The 17,129-nt window shown below is 39.6% G+C and overlaps 1 long non-coding RNA gene across 1 annotated transcript; it reads right to left on the reverse strand.

Moving 5' to 3' along the window:
• Window positions 1-6,519: 6,519 nt before the first annotated feature.
• Window positions 6,520-16,540, reverse strand: LOC115334173. The gene is made up of 4 exons (XR_003921063.1): window positions 16,344-16,540; window positions 9,689-9,863; window positions 7,770-7,874; window positions 6,520-7,264 (listed from the first exon to the last, which is right to left on the reverse strand). It is a non-coding gene; the product is annotated as an uncharacterized LOC115334173 (long non-coding RNA).
• Window positions 16,541-17,129: the final 589 nt, after the last annotated feature.

Raw genomic sequence — 17,129 nt, forward strand, 5'->3', positions numbered from 1 at the left:
CCTCTATGCTTTATCTGGTGCCTCGGTACAATTTTTCCTCCAGTGATGGTATTACTGAAGACTACTGGGTAACCTGTTTGCACAAAATCAGGGAAAAAAAAGAAATACCCTTCTGCCTTCCAAATTCTTGTCAAAATTGGTTTAATATTAGCCAAGGGCTTCAAAGGTTTCTAGGAGGCAGACACATATGCATGCACGTGGAAGTTCACATACGCATAGTGTGACTGCATAAGCTTCACTTCCATATGAAAACAGTTTGAAAAGCGTTACAGTCTGAATAATTCCCAAATTCTGAGGGATTAGAGTTAGGATAGTGTGTGGTTTACGGTAATGACAGAGCTAGCTGCTGAGAGGAGATTTTGACCTGCCGCTCCTCAAAGGCTAAAGGTATTTGAGGGAGATTTAGTTTATTGTTAATCTTTAGGTGTGCACAGGCATAATTTCCTTTTTTTCTATGCCAGCTGGGACTCTGCAATCCTCTGGTGCAGACTAACCCAGCCTTTCCTACCTCGAATCCTTTATGGCCTAAGTGGCTAATGAAGAATGCATTTGAAATTATATGTAAAAACAGCACAAGAATCTAAGGAGAAGGGCCAGATTTGGAGTCTGGTCTTAATTGGGCTTGCTTTTCTGTGCTGGCAGCATTTTTAGAATGCAATCCAGCTTATTAAGTGCCATAATTGCACCTGTAAATCATGTCCCAGTGACCTAGTCTACATCTGCAAACAAGTGTGGAATTGAAAAGAACAGGCAGTGTTTTCAAATCTGGTCCCTGGATCATTTTCACTTCTTTGAAAAAAAAAAAAAGGATTATTCTGAGGCTTAATCCCCAAGTGTAAAAGTGAAACCCGAAGTGAACCTAGATGCTCATTTTCTTTAAAGTCTGGGTCCTCATTAAGTCTTCTCCATAACTTGGAGAGCAAAAAAATAGAGCAAAGTATCTACTCCTGTCTTTCAAACACTACGTTTCTAAACAAACATGAGCCTTTACATACTTGGTAAACCCAGTTGCAGATTGGAGGTCAATTAAATAAATTTAGGTTACATTTCTGAAAGCTTCGCACATGTATCTAGAAGGTGTATTTAATATGAGATTCAAGACTTTATACGTTTTCCATGTATATCATCGCGGCTTCTATGAGTCACGTGATATAATATATACATTTTTTCTTTTTAGATTATTACTTGAAATGACTTTCTGTTTCTTTTGTTTTACTTCCTTTGTTACATGTGGATGTTATCCACTTGATAGAAACAGGAGAAATTGTTTTGGCTTTCTCTTGCCCTGTGACTCCTAATTATCCAATACTTGTACTTTTCCATCTGTTTCTTTTGGTGTTTTTTTTCCTCTCTGTATTTTGGATGAGGAAGAACATTTCTATAAAAATCTGTTCTTTCCCCGGAGCAAAATGGCTCAGATATACACTGCTGGCTGCAGATCTGACAAGGAGAGGTTTTGAACCATCAGCAACTTTTATAAAGCCAATATTTCCCTCCGCAGTAGGGAAACACTTTACGCAAGGACTCAGGTGCTCAGTCAATGCTATAGCTTATTCCCAGGAATGACAGCATTTCTAAACGTTGCACATTATCTGGGAGGAGACAACTAGAGTGACCGCTGGTTTATTGTGCAAATACAAGCCAAGACACTCATCCTGTAGTGTAGATAGGAAATACCAGCAGCTGTGTCCTGCCTTTCTGTCTGCCCTTGGTGCTTACCAACAGAGTGAAAATGTAGTGACCGTGTATGCCGTGGTGGTGAGCAGCTCGGGATCCCAAGCAAATCCGAAACCTCTGTGGCCCCAGCAATCTCTGAAATAGCACATCTAAAGCCAGGTCAGGTGAGATCCTATGCGTTGCACTGTTGTAACTTCCAGGAGAGAAGCTCTTGGGGCTTTCCGTGCTACTTGTGCCCACGTAACGAAAACAGCAAAAATAATCTCCCTTTCCCAGCTTCCAGGCGGTTGTAGTCCTTGGACAACTGCTTGCAACTGTATTCACCTCGCTCCTTCCCAGCTGTGAGGAATAGGTACCTGAATGCTATGAGTCTGATTCAGCATTTGCTGAAATCAATGCAAAACTTTTCTTCCATCCAAGCTGGCTTCAGTTCAGGACCCACTCCCCATTAGAAGAGCCTTATTGATCCCCACTGGTGCTCTGGGCTCTTCAAAGACAATTGGGGATTCCTGAAATGCCAATTTGAAGCCATTGTGTACAAAAATGCTTTGCGAAGAAGTGTTTCCCTTTCAAGACATCACAGATTTTTGCAATAATACCTCTAAACAGGTATTTCCTTTGCCAAGCAGCTCCCTAGGAAGCTGGATGTTCTGAGTGCTGAGCACTACTGATTCAGAGCAGGAGCAATAAGTGTAATGGGGCCTATTGAAGGCTCTTTCCAAAAGGTCATTTGGTTTCTCATAATATCCCAGCTTGGAAAGTTTCTCATGTTTGGAGACCAGGTAATTCTCCTCACTACCTGAATACCCCTTCCACCTACAGCCATCCACCTCCAACTCCCTGCCAAGTAGTAGTATTTGGACTATATGTTTAGTTTTTTTCCTTGCTGAGTTTTAATACAGATGGCACAAGAACATGCCAGCCAGTTGGGCTGGAGTTTAATGTGAAACTTTTTTTCCTCCTGAGAATAGGTAGGCGTCAAATAGCAGCAATGTGAATCTGTACTCCACCAGTCTGAAGAAGGAACTAACTAACTAGGACAAATGTTTCTCTCCACTCAATGTCATCTGAAATGCCTATAAAATCAAAATGCAGACAGGAGCTAGAAATGAACATTTATATACCTTTCCAGTCCCACTGGACTTCAATCTACCATAAACACTTACCACAGCTATTTAAAAAAAAATATCATGTATTATCAGTTGATCCTCCCATAGAGGTTGTATCTGCCCATTTGATTTGAATTTCAGTGCTATTGTTTTGTGTGTGTGGAACTACAAAGAGAAGAAAAGGGTTTTGTTATTCATCTTCATCAACTGATCTAATGCAAGAGGAAAATTGCTGGTAATTATTTTTATAGCAATTATGCTGGCCCAAACACCGTAAGTGCAAGCACATTCCTTGTTATTTATTACAGAAAGATCTCAAACCACAGACTGTTTAGAATGCACAGCATTTTAATTCATGAACTTTGATGAAACTTATTTTAATATAGCTTTGTTTTCCTTATTAAATGACAAGAAAAATTAATTACAACAGATCTGGTCGTGCTTTAATGTAGTCAAGTTGCTGAGTGTATTTCAGTAGTTAACTTTCTTCCTTTGGATATGAACAGCATGACTGTTCTACAGGTGTTTTCTCAACCAATTACAAATCTGTAAAGCCTGAACTTTTATCAGATTTTATGCCTGAACATGAAAAAAATTATTTTTTTCTCTTAGTTGAATTTATCTTAATCTTCAGGGAGCTGGTTTTCTTTTTATAAATCTGTCTGATGTGTGTTGCTGTATAATAAATTTAATAAAGTTTTGAGATGAGAGATATCTCTTATTTTTTAAAGATGAGACTGTGGGACTTGTTCTGTTGCTTTGGATCATCACAGTTTCTGAATTATGTTACCTGTCCATGCTGCAGTATGAGCCTGTACTACCTGCCTTTCTGATAATGCATCACCTGACTTACTACTGCCTAGCTGGATGAGCATTACAAACTCACTCACCAGCAGATAGTTGGAGTGGTTGAAAAATATCAGCTCTTATGTAGGAAGCTATTTCTCAGCAAATTATTTTTCCCTGAAATATTTCCACTTTGAGGTTTGTTTCTGCTGTCTTTCCTTCAATGTTCTCCCAAAACAGATTTTCCTCAGAAAAGGAAAATGGTAATGAAACTTCAGTCAGTATTGCCATTTGGAAGTGCTGCTGTGCTGCCTGACAAGAGCTGTCATTCATCTGCTTCACGTCCACACTCTCCTGCTCCATGGAAGGAAGCTACTGAGCATCATGGGCTGCTTGCTCCAACCGGAGTGCCCGGCGTTTAAAAACAGTAACCCAGTAGCCTGCTGGAACAGAATTACTTTCTTAGTTTTGGCAGAAAACATTGGCTTTGAATTTTTTCTCTCCTAACAATTTTCCGTGCAGGTTTCTTTTTTTTTTTTTTTTCCAAGTCACTTCCAATACACATTTGTGTGTGTGTGCACATACATATGCATGTGCTTTCCTGCCTTTGGTGCCAATGCCACCAAAGGACTCGCATAGCAAGCACTCAGAAGGCAAAGCATTGAGAGATCTGTCAGTCCCTGCTCCTGCCAGGGTACCTTTTTCCCCTGAAGAAAATTAGCCATACTGAATGCAGTCTGGTTTTAAATATATCAATCCAGGGTGAGAAGGAAGGTTCATCCAGTCTTATGAGGCAGTTTTTCAAGATGAATTCACTATTCACTAATATAAGTTATTTTTTGAAAGCTACAGCTCAGATGAGGGGTAAGTATCTGCATTAACATTTGGACATTGATATTTATAGAATAAATATTTATCTCCTGTTTATAGCATTTGTATGCCTCTCTGTTGGACAGTACCACAATTTCTGCAGTATCTGAAACAGAACGGACTCATCCCAGACTGTCTTTTTGAATACTACATTTACAAATGGAGTTAGGGGTGTAGTCCTGTCTTCCACATGGATTTAAAATTTTGGTGAAAATATAGGAAATGCCTTATGACTCCTGAATGTCTGTAACAACATTTGTGATACCCTAGGTGTATTTTTGGAATAATTCTGTTTCTAACTGGTGATGTTTGTCTTCATTAGGACATGCAATTCTGCCCCACTCCAGGGTGATACCCTCACAGACAGATTGATCACTGAGTACTTCTCCTGAGTAGGTACCAGTAACTTTTCCAGATTTACTGGCAGTTTTTTTGATGTGTCCCAAGAGGGAATAGGATGAGACAATCATATTTAACCCTGTGTCTGAAACAAAGGCTTTGAACAAAGGTGAAAGACTCATTTGACTTCATCACCAAGCCTATACAAATTAAACTTCTACATTACTCACAGTACGACTTGCAATTATGTTGATTAATCATATGTTACTGAGAACATGGAAACTCACTTATAACAGGCATTATTAATCTATTGTGTCATTTTTTGATTCTTAAAGCCCTATTCCAGGGACAATTCCACTCCCAATGAGCTGGTTAATTCTATTTCTCTTCCACCTTATTTGTAATTAATTTTGAAAATGTTGTTTACATGAAACACAATTAATTTAACACAGTTCTTTAAAGAAAAGGAAAATGTAAACTCATTTACAAGTATATTATTTCAATACTGATACTGGAAATAGAGATGTTTTCCAAAGTAATATAAATATGTGAATATTAGTTGACCTTTGGTTTGTTATATGGCAGCAAGTAATATGTACATTTAATTTTGAAAAGTATATTGACCTTTGAACCATCTTCTAAATAAAAATGGAGTTAATAATGAAAAGAATGATATGGGAAACTATTTATTTAGCTAGCAAAGAAAGAGGTTTATTCATCTATGAAATGGCACCATGGTACTCTGAATCTTGGGAAACAGGGAAGTCACGTACACCGACCACCAGAAGATACTTACTGCATCACTTTGGCTGCAGATTTTGTGGGGCAAAGAGGTGGTGTTTTCTAGTAAGAAAACTAGAAATGTTGTCTGCAGGATTGTTTCACAGGTAGCTTTCAATAGTAGTGTCCTGATTTAAAACAAACATAACTGGGTCTGCATCAGACAGTCAAAAACCATCCAACACTGTGCCTCCAGAGAGAAAACTGTCTAGTGGCTTAAGTTAATACTGACATGTGTAAAGAGGGTCTCGCTTTCAGCTAGACCCAGTTCTTATGGGTTCTCTCCCTGAGACTTGCTTACAGTTCCCACCCATTCTTTTTTCGCTGTCCCTCTTCCTCTTCTGCCTCCTCAGTTCACAGCCCTTTCCTCTGTGAGTGCGGAGCCCGTGCCCTGTCCCAAGGCATGGATCAACACCAACGCGCAGGCATGAATCCTACTCTTTCAGGATAGTCTGGCTCCCCCAGAACTCACCTGGCATTTTGGTGGGAGTAAGGAGGAAGCCCTTGGAGAAGGAATTACTGGCTGGTATTTTCTAGCTGTCTCTCAGTTCATACTGGAATGCCAGAGTTAATGATGGGACCGTTGTGTTTACCAGAAGTTAAACCTGGGCACCACTTCAGCAGGCAAAAATATCCATAAAACACAGTGGCTTGATGAGTTGTTTTGTTTCAAATCCATCTGTCTAAGGCAGTCATAGACAGTGACTCTATGTAACTTTTAATTAGTATATACCTACATGATTTTAATAAACTATTTACAAATGGATTGCTCTGTCACATGGTGTTATCGCTTCTTTAAACTTATGTTGTCAAGGAGGTCAAATGTGAATAGCTCATTCCAAGATTGAAATAAAATATGCCAAGAGTAATGCTTTATGAGGAGATGATTAACATTTTCCTATTCAACCTTGCTGAGAGATTGCTGTTACATCCCTTTATTAATGTGCAAGTTCTCTTTTGCAACCAAGTGATGCAGTCTTTTGTAATTTAGATAATAAAGAGAGTTGTTGTTGTTTAATAAGAAGAATGATAATTTATTGACACTTGGATCACATAATGCTGTGAGTGTAATGAAACTGAACAAACTAATTTCATTCCTCCCCGTGCACTCCATGCTAATTAAAAGCAACAATCAATATGGGTGTAGCATTGTCAACAATGGCATTAAAAGACTGAGCTGTGGCCAAATGGCTGATGACAGTTTTCAAGGATGAGGCGGACGGGTGGAAGGTTGAAAAGAAACCAAGAATTACGCAGAAGGCAGAAGCTGGAACTTTTGCTAGTGAGATTTTGGGGCTTTCAGTTGAGTGTTTTATGGCTTTTCTTCTTTGCCTTTCATATTTTGTCCAGATGACCCCTATGATAAAATTTGTTTCTGTACATGGTGATGATTATTATGCCTCTGATTTAAAAAGAAACTTCTTAAATCAAAGCACTGAGACTTGCTAGTGGGACACGTGCAAAGGAGCTTTCCTGAATGCACCTAATCTGTGCAAACCTTCATGTCATAGTTGCTTCCTCTGAAGTTAGTAGCAAAATTCCCATTGCTGCTGGTGGGATCAGGATCTTGCTGCAGAAGTCCTGCTATAAACTTGTACAAGACTCCTTGCAGACTTCAAGGTAGCCTGACTAGCAGCATTCCCCGATTATTGTCCCAGAAGCCTGCTCAGAATTTCAGCAGTCACCTCGTTTCCTCCTGCATTCTGTTAAAATAAAAAATATTCAGTTTATCTTCATCTCCACAGATCACAGTAAAAATGATGGTCACGATAAAGATCTTTACAAATAGCAGGGAGAGGTTTTGTGTGAACACATTGGGCATCTTTTATGTGAGTTTTCCTCAGAGTGCTATTTAGCAATTTTATATATATATATATATGTATATATCCCTTGCACCCCTCAGAGGCATGCAGATTACTTATTGAAATACAGAAACTGCAGTGTAACGCAAACAAGAAACTATATTTCAGGTATTGCCAGAACCTCCCCTGCTAAGTGATTTCTCAACTCTCATCCATTTAGCTACCCTTTGGGAGCTGAGTGGACCTTGCAGTTTATTCGCTGAAATTTGGCTTGCAAGCTCATTGAGGCTTTTTCAGATGAGGGTGAACCAAATTCTGACAAGAGGGGGCTCCTCAAGAGTGTGTTTCCATAGCCATCAGTCTCTGGAGAGACAAAATTAGAGTTATTTCAGCTCCAGTAACTCACCTGATTCTTATTAACTAATGGGCAATGCTGGGGTGTCCCCTTTGGTGGTGGTGAGTTCAGTGGAGACCATAATGTGCCGGTTCTCATTTTATGTCTCTAGGGGTCCTGTGGGTATAGAAGTGTGCACAAATCTGAGGCATGAAAGTAGGAAAAGCAAGATAGAAAACACAGATGTCTGCATGGCTCTCTGGGAAGACATCCCTGTGGCTTTTATGAAGTTACATCAGGGAAAACAGATCCTGCCTGACCAGTTTTTGAGAGTAGATGAAATTACCATATATCCTCCTTAGACTCAAGGCTCAAAATAACACCGTGCTGAGGGAAGCCTTCAGGGAAGCCTGTGGAGACAAAGAGCAGAAGAAGGGGAAAACAGAGAGCAGATGGTTTTCTCAGGGAAATGATCAAAAGGCTGATGGCAGCCTGTTTCCAAATTGAGGGGTTGTGCAGCTGGACAAAAACATCTGGAGAGTTTACAGTGGATGAAAAATTAGTCACTTTTTAGCAAAGGCAGTGAATTCGTAAATGTATTCTTCAGGGATTGTGTAGTTCATTAGCGTGTTTGCAGAACTGAGTTGCACAATCTACAATTTTGAATAAAAGGCTGTTGGGACAATTTTGTTTCTGCTTATAAATCACAAGCTAAAGCCTCAGATGGAGTAAACATGTATGTGTCTATTGAGGTCAATGCAATTAGACTAAATCAGGGATGCAGTTGAGAACCCAACTTACTCTTATTTTTTTCTCCCCTTCACACTGAAGTGACTGAGACAAACTTCTTCAGGTTGAGTTTTCTCCACACAGAGATGTCCCTTCCTCTTCCAGGTGGAAACTTTTACACCCTCTTACACGGTGGAAGAAAAGTAGGTGCTGAATATGACCCTGAGTCAATGGGATCCTCAGCACTTAGTAGTAAGTGTAATCACAGGACTGAGCTCAGACAGAAAAAATGGCATTAACAGTCATGTGATTTGCAATCAGAGGAGTAATTCCTCCTGTTTCATTTGTAGATTGCCCTAGCTAATGAAATAAATGCTATTCCACTTATGGACAGAAAGAAGGAAATAGGTAAATTGTTTTTAAAGAAGCTGACCTCTGACGCACATATTTCACTTGCAGCAAAATGTTTGCTTGGAAAATAAACTTTATGGTTCAGTGGCATCCAAACAAATTGTTTCCTCTTGATGTCTATTGATTAAAAGAGAGGTTACAGTTGAAGGGATTTTAATTGACTAGACAGAGTTGCAATTGATTTGCTCAGAGAAGTCATATTTTCGAATATTTTCTTCAAATGAAGCATGAAAAAGAGAAACCTAGAACTGTGTGATCAGAATGGTATTTCTCAAAAATTAATCCGCACTCCAAATGAAATCACTATCAAAAGTGGGACCTCTACAAAATTTGTTTCTTATGAGAGTTCTCATAAACTTTGATGTATTCTGGTAGTAGACTACAACCTTCGCAAATGCAATTTTTTTTCCTTAATATCAGCTGTTTTTTCTTGTGTGTGCTGTGAAAAGGAAATGAGGCTGAACAGTATAATTTTGAAGCTTTATCTCCAGTACTGCTGCTCATTACAGTCATTCTGTAGTTGAATTTAAAATGAATTTTTCTGCATCTGAGAATATTTCAAAGATTGGTTTTGTTGCCAATGAATTCCACAGAGAGTTAAATTCATTGCTTATGTTAAGGGACTATATGCATGCTAATCAAGGGTTGAATCTGAGAACCAAGTAAATATTTATATGATGTTGCAAAGTGGTATTAAACCTTTTTACATAGAGATAAAAAATTGCTCTGGAATATGAATCTACCAGAGATTTTTTGTTGTTGTTACTTTTCCTAGCTCTGGAGGATTCCAATGGTCATAAAATACCTCAACAATTTCACACTACTTAACACAAGAGCGATTTCTTCCTGACCTTTTGGACGCTGACTTAGGCTTTACAATTGGCTTTATCCTTTGTATAGCACTCAGTGGCCCACTTCCAAGCTGGGTAATAGCACTGAGGTTTGTCTGCCGCTCCATCTTCCCAAATACTGCTGACTGCTTTTCTGGGATGTCGTTGGCAGGTTCACTTGAGTGAGCTCTGCCACCTTTAGAGGGGATAAAGAAAAGAATATGGGACAATCTTGGAGAGGGAAGAAGAGAAGTAGTGTCTTTATTTTTAATGCAAACATCTTGTGCATCTGTGAATTATTCATACCACAGATAACTAGTGCTAATGATTAGCGCCTTTTTACAAAAGGGCTTGAGTTCACTGTTCTCTACCTTGATTGTGTTTCTATTATATGTTGAGGCAAATTGGCAAATCAGTCTTCGCTCTTCAGATAAACTTACCTCATCCTGAAAATTTCAAACAAACACAAATTCCATCTGTTTGGCAAGTACTTCAGGGGCTTTATCTCACTTTAACAAATCACCCCCTTCCTGCCATCAGTTCTGTACGAAGTGATCATTAAGCTCTGTTAAAAATGAAGCTGCTTTAGCATCCTTTTGTCAGCCTTTGTGGATGTAACCATGAATGGTTAGACAAGGTGCACAATTCAGAAGTAGGTTGTTGCTTGTTTGCATGGTTTGACTGACTTAAAGATTGCTTCAGAAGAGCAATCACTGTGTGAAAGTATAGGGATGTCGTCTGAAACTAAAACAAAGTTATTTTTACATACATTAAAAAAAAAAAAAAAGCCCAAACAAAACCTTTACACTAGAAACACCTTGTCTAAATCCTCAAAATTCTTCTAAGGAGAAAGTACTATTTCCCTCATACATGGCTTAAAATTACCCCAGTCTGCAAGATTAGTATTGTTTAATATTGGTTTATTATGTTCATGCTTAATGGTACACAAAACCTTTAAAACATTGTAAATTCCTTTACCAAAAATGCAGATCATCCTGCTCACAGATGGAATGGTAGAAGAGTATTTAAAGCAGAACATAGCTCAACGTGATCCTGATCTCTTGTCCTTTTTTTAATAACAGTATCATTCCGTTGACCTCTGTGGAGTTATTCCAGAGTTAATCCAAAGCAAATGAAATTACAACTGGGCCCACTGTTTTTATACTGATTTTAAATGAATGGGCAGTTGTTCTCAATGTAGCAAGGTCTGTTCCAAATATTTAACCTCTCCTTCATCACTTTTGATCCCAGTGGCTTTATTCGTATTAAATTGGAGCTTACTGGGTTGTTTGAAAACATTGTCAAATGCATCCCCATTGACTTGGTTTACGAATACTGAGCCAAATCTCAATCTCTTGACATAAGACAAGGTTTGGCTCCTGGTGCTTTTTTTACATCATCTGCTCCTATTCTTTGATTAAAATAATACAGTTTGATTATTTTCAGTGACATACAAATACTATACCCAATAGGAATGCCCAGTAAGGAATACCTATGTGTTTTCATATGTTAAAATAATAAGTTTAAACATTATCTTTACTGGCCTTATCTTTAACAAAACTCTCAGTATTTAAAGCTCCACAAGGAGAAAATCAGAGTCTAATAGATTAAACAGTTGGCAAAAGACAGTGTTATTTAAAAATAGCAAAGCAATTTTGTTCTCAGTAAGTCAGGAACTAGCAGTGCAGTACAAAGCCCAGTGCCTACAGGTCTGAATCCTATCTGTACTGATCGTGGCTAAATCTCAGTCAGTTCTTAAGTCTCCTTGACTTTTATCCTCTGATAGTTTTGGTAGGCATATATATATATATATGAAAACATCAGTAGCCTTACATATTTCCTAGCTGGTTGCATCACAAAAATCCCCAATCGCATAAATGCTCTAGCTTTTGCTTGTCAGGAATGCTGCATAATCCTAGCTGAGGGACATGTTATCATCGGTGGCTTTTCTGGTTTTCTTGACCAGAACTGTCATTTTTCTGTGTTTATTGACCAACGGTCAGTCAATTGTCTCCCTTTGCATTTTTTTATTTAAATACTTTGGCAGCTGCATCTAGAAATGCATCTCAACATGTACAGTGTCTAAAGAAGACCAAAGATGCTTTTAAAATGGTGTTTCCATTAAAGGCAGCAGCACATGTGTGAATATTCATGGATAGACCAGTTTGTTTACTAGGAAACTTTCTCTACTTCTAGCTACCAGTGCATTTGCATATCATAAACATGGCTGTCACAGGGGAGGTGGAGAGTTGCAGCTAGATGATTTGAGGTTATACACAAACAGCTGGTAATATTAACATGCCACACTGCAATATTTAAGAAGAACCAACAAGATCTACATGTTTAAAGAAGAGCTGTAGTGCTTGAACACTTATCTGTTTGATCTAATAAAAGTTGTTTCTTCCTGTAAATCAAACCTCTCTTTTATCCTTACATTTTCATGCCTTCATGAACACAACTACAACTTACATATGAACAGGCTCATAAAAAATACATGTTCTTAATCCACATCTTAAAAATCAATTCTGTTCTTAAACAGTGTTTTTCAGCCCTTTATTAAAACTTACGCCACCACTGTAAGTTTTAATCCCCTGTTGGGCCCTATGTAATCTGTATGCAGTTGACAACAGAGTGCTTAGTTTCACACTCAGAATATAACTTGTTTTCGTTTCTCACATATTTATTCAGTACCTTTGGGATTCAGGAAATTTCAGCAGAATTTTTCTTAAAAAATTGTTAATGATTTTATAGCCATGTTCAAGTAGAAAATTCATGTAGTCTCAGATACTGCTGCATAAAAATGTTAAGCGAAGTTTTTCTCATACCACTCTGAAACGCCCTCTTTTATTTTTTAATTTGTACAGATTTATTCTCCATAGGAACAAACAAGAGTGGACCAGAACTGATTTGCTGGGCTAAACTGCTTCTACAGATGATTAAATTTGAAATTTCAGATCTGGTTGATTCATTTTCACTGCTGAACAGATTATGCCTCATTAAAGACCATCAAGTCTATTGCAATTACTCACTGTCACTTGTGTAATGCCAGTAATTCGGCGTGTCAAAGTGCTTGACAAAGAGCTGGGAGCTGCAGGTGAGAGCTGGGAAGAGAAGAAATCCAGGATCTTCCCATGTTTCCATAGCGACTCAGTGGCAGAGTCACGCAGAGAATCCCAGCTGGGTTTGTGTGCTGGTTTTGGCTGGGATAGAGTTGATTTTCTTCCTAGTAACTAGTATGGGGCTATGTTTTGGATTTGTGCTGAAAACAGTGTTGATAATGCCAAGATGTTTTCGCTACTGCTCAGCAGTGCTTACCCAGAGCCAAGGCTTTTTCTGCTCCTCACCCCACCCCACCAGTGAGCAGGCTGGGGGGGCACAAGGAGTTGAGAGGGGACACAGCCGGGACAGCTGACCCCAACTGACCCGAGGGATATTCCAGGCCATATGACGTCATGCTCAGTGTATAAAGCTGGGGGAAGAAGGAAGAGGGGGATGTTCATAGTGATGACGTTTATCTTCCCAAGTCACCGTTAGGCGTGACGGAGCCCGGCTTTCCTGGAGATGGCTGAACACCTGCCTGCCCATGGGAAGTGGCGAATGAATTCCTTGGTTTGCTTTGCCTGTGTGCGCAGCTTTTGCTTTACCTATTAAACTGCCTTTATCTCAACCCATGAGTTTTCTCACTTTTACCCTTCTGATTCTCTCCCCCATCCCACTGTGAGGGAGGTGAGCGAGCGACTGCGTGGGGGTTGGTTGCTGGCTGGGGTTAAAAACCATGACAGTTGGGTTGTATTTTACCTGTCTGTGTCAGGCCAAGGATATAGTCCGTTAATCTACTTTTCTGTAAAGGGCTGTGAAAAATTTAAATGGGATTCATCTTGTAGAAGTACAAGTAAAACATAGTATCTGATATAAACAGACTTTCCATTTGTTTTCCTTCCATTGCTACCATGCAACTTCTCCAACTTTGCTGTCAGCAATAACCTGGTGAGAGCTGGGAATTTATGTTGAACTGGAACAGAAACCAAAAGTCTTTGTCCCTGTATTTAGCATTCCCAAATGTATCAAATTTCAGACAGTTTCAGTTTTCAGTTTTTATGTCATTTGTCCCTCTAGCAGCTGACTGGTGTGTCCCTGGGGAATCGTCTCCCTAGGAAGATGCTTGCCATGCAACCACTGCTGCTGCTGGCTGGGGCTTTGCTGCCATCTAGCCAACTTCCACCTCAACTCCGAGCTCATCTTTCTGCTCCGGGAACCGTACGTACTCTTTCCCCGGGGGCCGAGGTAGCACCTGTGAGTGTGAGAAGACATGAGTGGTCCTTTGCCACTGCCCCAAGGATGGCTGCAGTTATCCAGCTGCACAGGCTTCAGTTCACGGAGAGGAAGAGAGCGTGTTGTACTTAGCAGTAGTTCAATTTCTGCCGAAGGAAATGTGTCTTTTAAGCTCTGACACCTTTGAATTGATAAAGATTGGTCTAGCAATTTTGAGCCTTTTCTCCTAAAGATTGACAGATAATTTATCAGCACTTGAAGCAGAGTCATTCAATCTGTTGGCTAAGACGACTTTCGAAGAGAACTGCAAGCACTTTTAAATCACAAACATACAAACTCCAAACAACAGCAAAAACCATTTTTGAGGAGAGTGCAGGTGCAAAGCTCCTTTATATAGCTGCTGCTCCCTTCTTACAGAGCAGATCTTAAAGTAACAGGTTCCCAGAGTATTCCATCAGAAGGACAGCAATAAAGTGTAACATGATCAGAAAAACACACTCACTAAAGCCAGATCAGAAAACAACTGAGGAAAGAATATATATGTAAATATATAATAGAAAGCAATCATACATCTAGGTATGAGTTTAAAATGAAATATTCATTTTAAAAGTTTATTTAAAGGTATTCTCAGTTCTCCAGGAGCCTGTTCATTTGCCGTTCTACATCTTTAGCAAAACAGCCAGAGGGAAAATAAGTGGAAGAAGATGTTCTGTGCAGACACGTATCCTAGTTTAGCTGTAGTAATCTCTGCAAAACACCTAGGATTAAAGAAAGCATCCAATCCACCAGCAGCTCTTCTTTTCTATCCTTCCCCCTCCCCTCCCTGTGAGTTCAGAGTGCTGGGGTTTTGCATTGAGCCTTGGCTTTGGACCCCACAGGATTACTCAGCAGCTCTTGGTACAGCTACTGCGGAGAAGAGCCCGGTGGGGGCAAAAGCTTCACTGCTGTTATCTGGCTGATGCTGGACCCTGCCACCAAAAAAAGGAGAGGAGGGGAAGACTTGCCCTGATCCTAAGAGGACCGAGGGGTTTCAGGTCCTCTGCTGATCCCCAGCCCTGCATTTAAGGATTCTCATTTAGGAAAGCCACCTGGGAGTTTAATTTGAGCTTAACAAGCAGTACTATCGTGCTCTGTGTTTGTCTTCATATTATCTTTTTGTATTATCTCCCTAACGCTGCATTCTTCCTATATTTTCTCTTCCATTTCTCAGCACTCTCTCGCCAAATATCTCAAACCACCATAGTCTGGCAAACCGAAACAAATAACAAAAATTAAGGCACGGTGATTCTCTGTATTTTATTCCCCCCCCCCCCCCCCCCCAAAACTGCCACTCACCTATTGTCATGAGTATAAAATTTCTCTAGAGCCGAGATGTTATTTGGGGAAAGAAAAGACCTGGACTTCCACTAGGTGGTGAAGTTGTAAAGCTTAAATGGGAGAAGAGAGTTCCCGGAGCAGGGAGAGACCCTGGGACACCGCAAAGGTGGGGCTGGTGGGGGATGTTGCTGCTTTGGGAGTTTGCAGGTTGCTCATCTTCCTCCCGGCCCCTGCGGAAAGGGTGACGGATTTATGGGGCACCACCGAAATACAGGTTTTTCTTATCTTCCAGGTGGGGAAAACTGTGAATCAGAAGACAAATGGGAGAACTAATTCTGTGTATTATTTCCTTAAGGACCTAGTTTATTAGGGTAAGAGTAATTTATCCTACTAGGATTTGTCAACTGTTGTCTTGATCTTATAAAGAATTTGTTTTTCAGATGGTTTTACCATCTGCTTCGATTTGGGGCTTTTGGGTCTTTTTTTTGTTGAGAATAATTTGTACAGTGTCAGCACTTAAACACTGGGAGAAATAGAGAGGAATAATTATTTAATTATTCTTTAGGTGAGGTCAAAACAACAACCAAAAAAAGGGCCCCACTTTTATCAGAAATTTGCATGACATTAGGTTTCCACTGAGATTTTTGACTGTACAAATGAAAGCAAGATTTAGAAAGTTTAAGCTTGAACTGTCATTCAAGTTTGTGAACACAGGCCCTGAAAAAAGGAACTTTATGAAGGTTTCATGAAGGTCTCGCACTTTGTTTCACATTTAGGATGAAAACACAAGACATTATCATTTTACATAAATTCTTCATTTTGTTAAAATATAGTTCATTCTTCCACACATTACCAAGAGATCTGATAGCACAAACCCTTTTTCCACTCAATTTTCTGCCACTGAAAGAGCACTGCATTATGCATTTCTGCATCTCCACTGTGTATAATATCTAATATTCTAGTTACTCTTTAAAGGACATATTAAAAAAAAGTAATTTGTAGCAAGTATGCATCCAACATGTTATGCTATATAATAGCACCTAATATCACATCCTACAGCTGAGTCTACTGCTTGCTGGTCACTTACAATGTTTTGGAAACAGTGTGCAAATAAACTAAAGCCCCCTCTGACAATCTCTGCTGTCCAGCACAAATTGTTGAAAAATACAGGTTAGAGCTCGCTCCATCACCCATTTTTCCTTTTATTGCATGGAAAGGCTGCTCACGCAGATCTCTGCAGGTAGTGATCCATGGGCTGAATGTGGTGCAGGATCTGATTTTCCCTTTGCGGTCCTGCATGATTCTTGCTTCACCGCACAGATTTTCCTTCGGCTGACTTGCACTGTGGCTGCTGCTTGCCTGCATGGAGTGGGAAGCAGGACGTCATGTACCACTTTTTCAGCCTTAAACACAGCAGGAATTTTTGTTGAGTGAATTGATGTTTGTAGCAGTGAGTAAGTTTATTGAAATATTCTACAATATATGCCTAGAAACGATTGGTTACCTCACATCTACCACAGGTATTTGCAAATATGAACATTTTCAAGTTATTCAGGACAGTATTTTATTAATGAAGTGGGAGATTTAGTAGCTTCTCAGCCTTTTGAGTGCATGTTGCAATTAGATGATGGCTGATCTTCTTGAAGGTGGTTTAGCTCTTTTCCTTGTGATTATCTGCAGCTATTAGCCATAGCAGCTCATTGTCAACAGAGAAAAATCCTAAAAGTTAGAGCCAGAGGCATTGTGCTAAGAAACAGTCCTTTTGTCTTGCTTACAATCAATATTTTGCTCTTAAAATGTTTAGATGCACAAATCATAGACTCTCCTGTTTCTCTCTTGAAATACATTGGAAAAACTGCACAGGGAATTTGGG

Source organism: Aquila chrysaetos, chromosome 22, assembly GCF_900496995.4.
Source record: "Aquila chrysaetos chrysaetos chromosome 22, bAquChr1.4, whole genome shotgun sequence".
In the NCBI taxonomy this organism is placed as follows: Eukaryota; Metazoa; Chordata; class Aves; order Accipitriformes; family Accipitridae; genus Aquila; species Aquila chrysaetos.